Source organism: Aplysia californica, unplaced genomic scaffold (assembly GCF_000002075.1).
Source record: "Aplysia californica isolate F4 #8 unplaced genomic scaffold, AplCal3.0 scaffold00326, whole genome shotgun sequence".
Lineage (NCBI taxonomy): Eukaryota > Metazoa > Mollusca > Gastropoda > Aplysiida > Aplysiidae > Aplysia > Aplysia californica.
This window is the reverse complement of record NW_004797596.1, coordinates 126,532-131,142: the sequence shown is the minus strand read 5'-3', so window position 1 is coordinate 131,142 and position 4,611 is coordinate 126,532.

The following is a 4,611-nucleotide window of genomic DNA, read 5'->3' as shown; positions in this document are numbered from 1 at the left end:
TCCCTGGAGTTTAGGACCTTGTTGTCTTGTTCTCTAAAAAAAACCCCAGGAAGTTAGAATAATTAGATTAGATCTAGATATAGATCTAGATTCTCTAAAAAAACCCAGGAAGTTAGAATAATTAGATTAGATCTAGATCTAGATCTAGATCTAGTTTTAGGCATTGAGGTCTAGATTAGAATCTAGATTATAAGGCCGGCTCTAGATCTATATCCTTGAACTCTCGGGAAAATTACACTTAAATACTTAAAATCCATTTCTCCTAACGTCCTAACGGTTTCCGTTCTTTAGATTTTTTGGTTATTTGCAAATGGAGTGGCCTGCGCACGCGCACGTGTGTGTGTGTGAATGTGTTTATGTGTGTGGGTGTTTGTGTGTGTGTGTAAGGTAAGAACGGGAAGGGGGGGGGCGTGGAGGGATTTTTTGTTTTAGTTTTGGTAGCGTCAATTGCCACCCAGTAACGCATTGGTAGGCCTAATTGACTTTATTGACGCTGGTGTCAATTGCCACAGAGTGAAGAGGTGGTCATTGACTTAATTGACGGGGTAGTGTCTATTGCCACCGAGTGACGCGGTGTTAAGTCTGAAAACAACACTCTATCTTTAGCTTTCTATTCATAATGTGTTACGAACACATGGATAAGTTAGAGCTAGATAACCCCCTCTCATAAGTTGGTAAGTCATATAACGAGTAGATCTAGTTACACACATTCTGGGGTTCGAAAGGAAAATAGTTTTTTCAGTTCAAATACATGATAACAATTCAAATGCCGCATAGAAAGACCAAATTACACCTAACAAATCCAAATACACAAATGATGTCATAAAAAGTCCTAATAAATACAACAATTGCAAGTTCAAATGTAAACATAGAAATCTTAAATGTAACACATATGGCAAATTCAAATGCCACATGTATAACAATTTCAAATGTAAATAATGCTTGAAATGGAGGGGGAAAAAAGTCTAAAAATATAAGAAGTGTATCAAGGTAAAAAGTAAAAGGGTTAAAGGTTTTTTTGCCAGGAAAAAGTTAGATGTAAGCTGTGTGGTGCCACAAGGAAGATATCATGTGAAACGAAACAAATTGTTAATTTTTTTAAACCCGAAAATATTCCCACATATGTTTAAACAGAGACAAATGTTTATGATAAAAATAAAAAACTGCTGGTGTATATATAGCTAACTGGATGAAATGTAAAGCCAAGTTTACTATTATATTTACTTATTGTTGCACTACAAAATGCTGTGGCATGACGCTTGCATTGATCTGAAGACTGCTGCCATTTTCACTTTAGTCACGGCTTAGATTTTTTGTACCATCAACTGGGCAAGTGTTACCATCCTTTGTCGGTGAGTCTGCAGAGTGATCATTTAGTCTCTTGCTTCAGTGAACATTTGTTTCCAATTGTATTTCCAAAAAATAATGCTTCAATGATGAAATAGTTATAACTAGCTATAAGGTTATTTAAGAAGTAGGACCTCTGAGATCAAGTCTATCTCCGAAAGGACCGATCCAAACGTTAAATACGTGTAAAGTGCCTTTCTCAAGGACTCAACGGCAAACCGAATTGAGGCTCGAACCCCCAAACCCGAATCTCACGATTACAGGTCTGATAGCCTAACCTGTATGCTTCCCACGCCACAAAATCGTATTTCCAAATATGAAACGTTTTCCGAGATGGTAATACAAGGTATGCATGTGACAAGATATTTCACCTCGAGTCTATTTGATGAAATGAAACTGTTAAATGAAGCAAAAAATGAAGGATGAAAGTAAAAGTGAAAATGAAAATAAACCAGTTTAAACAAAAAAGAATGGTTATGATAAGACAAGCGTTCTCGTATGTTAAGAAAATGTGTCTAGGGGGAAAGACATTTCACCCCCAATCTATCGATGAGTTGCCATTAAAAGCTTGCCTTAATGCACGAGTGTTGTTACATACCAAGCATACTTCATTGTGGGGATTGTTGGAACAGTTTCTTTGAGAGGGATAGGTTGAAATGATAGTTGCCATTCCCTCTACTTGAAAGTCATGAAAGACCAGGCCACCCTCGGCACTGACAGCAAGTGTCATCGTCCAGTTCGGTCCCCTTTCACCACGCACTACTGGAACACTCATGCCCCCGTCTCATGTACATGTTTTATATATCTAGATCTAGATTCTAGGCTACTTTTTTTCCAGTAGTATTTTGTATGCTGAACACAAATATGGCCTTCATTTTTGCTGCAAATCAATAGTTATTGAGTTATTGATGTTTGAAAATAGTAATATTTGACTTGATTTTAACAACATGGGGGGGCATGCCCCCCTGCATACAAGGGTTTTAGTGGCCATACGTGTGTTCTACAACAAAAAATTATGGCAGTTCAGCCCTCAAATCAATGCATCTGTGTGTGGGTGCGTAAGTAAAAATTTACTGGAGTGACTAAATGCAAAATAGGTTATTGCCAAAGTCGGGCAGTCTTGTTTTTTTGCAGTACCCTTTGAAGGCATTTTCAACAAATGAAGTATAGCCAGGGAACGTTGTCCCAACCACAGTTGAAGTATCTGAATATTCAGACATCTAAAAATCTCTAGCTCTAGAAATTGAATTCGATGCAAAAAATGCTTCTTCTCAGTCCTCGCAGAATGAAAGATGATGCCAAACTCTCGCAAATAACCAAAAAATCTGAAGAACGGAAACCGTTCGGAAAAACAGAGATCAAATTTATTTTTCTGAATGTTTGGAGAAATAGTCACTTCGTATAATGAATGTTATCCAAAACGGAGGATACGATAAAGGGGGGAACTTTTCATTCATAACATAGGCTTATAATCTACTTTGTTTTGGTTTCCTGCCCTTTTGCTTCCTTTTCATTTTTGTTTTGGTAAGTATTTTACGGCGCTGGCAACTGCATAAGGTCGTATGAGCCGCGGCGTCACTTTTCGCCAGATTCTGTTACTTTTAGTTAGCGTTGACTCAGCAGCTCGCCTGAGCTCCCCTGCTCAGGGTCATGGGGCTAATGAGCCCTGAAGCGACTTTGCCGGTGTTGGTTAAGAAGTTTGCATTTTTGTCAACGTTTGAAATCATAACTTCTTCCCCATCCCACACAGCAAATCATTTCACTGATGTACTCAAAGTAAAAGCTCAATGTCTTGAGATTTATTCTACGTTAGAGCTTGGTTAAATTCTGTGCCTTAGTTTTTGTTCTAGACAAGTGTTTATGGAGTACCCAATTTGTCTTATTTTAGTTCAAACTTATGAATAAATGATTGTTTATTTAAAAACGGCACAGCAGATCTCTCCAAAATCTGTGTTAATCTGACTATGAATATCATGTCTTTTACCATAAATCTTAAATCTGCGCAAGTAGTCATAGTCAACTTATTATTAGAGAAGAAAGATGTGCATATTTGCATTTTTTAACTAAGACACTCAGCATTAGCTCTTGTTTTACCATTGAACAAGAGAAAGTTACTCTGCGTTTGTTCATGAATCATGCTGTGTCCGTGGCAGCCTGCGTACAGCTAAGAAAGATATATTATGTGATTTTTTAAAAGCACAAAACTGTAAATACATGGGTGGTGATAAACTTCTTGTATGGAATAAAAATAATGACAGCTAACACTAACACATATTCATTCTTAGCTTTTGTGTCGGAAATATGCACAGACACTTATGAATGCAAAGAAATCAGAACATTGTCAGTTATTGCAAATGGTCTTAGAAACGAAAATAAAACTGGAAAAGTCTGGTGCTGATTCGGTATCACTAGAAAGCTGGAAATTATTCTTATAATCCAATTACGAGAAATACATCCCTATTATTTAGTCAACTTACAAACCCTAGACTTAGCATTTTAATAAAAGTAAGGAATTTCTGGAGTGTAAGTCTGTTCGTGTAATACATTGTAGATGTATTCTGGCACTTAAATCTATTTGTACTTTTCATAGAGAGACGTCAGGGTAATTTTATAAACTTTAGAGAAAATATGCGAATATTCACGGTTGTATTAGACACATAAAGTTGTATTTGGAGGAATTACTTCATAGCGAATTGCATGCCAGATGGATAAAATTACAGCTTTCTATTATATGCGCAGATACCATTCTAGACTTGTCTTTTCTGAGTATTTGCATCAATGCTATGTCGTTCATGTTTGACAGTTTTTGTCATGCCGTTTTTTTATTTGATTTTTTTTTCATCTGCATTTGTCAAAAAAATTTTGCAAGTTAGTACAGTGGAATCCTGTTATAACGAGAGGGAGGGGACCGGTGCGAAAAGTCCATTATACCAGGATTGTCGTTATAAGGAATCCAGTAATAAATTCAATGGAAATAATAAAGTAGGCCTAATCTATGAGTTTGGTGTTCTGTTTATTTCTTTTTGTTATCTCTCCTGATGATGACATTGTTCAACATGACCTCTAGGTCTTACCTGATCAAAAATCAAATCGTTACTACACATTCACTCCATCCTTCACAGCATTGTGACCTCTCTATCCCCGCATTGGAGAAGTGAGGGAATGGGTAGTGGTAGGCCTAGATAATCTAGACTAGGCTGGCCTATCACACGATGCGTTCTGCTTATCTGCGCTTACCACACCCTCCTCATTCATTCGCTCCGG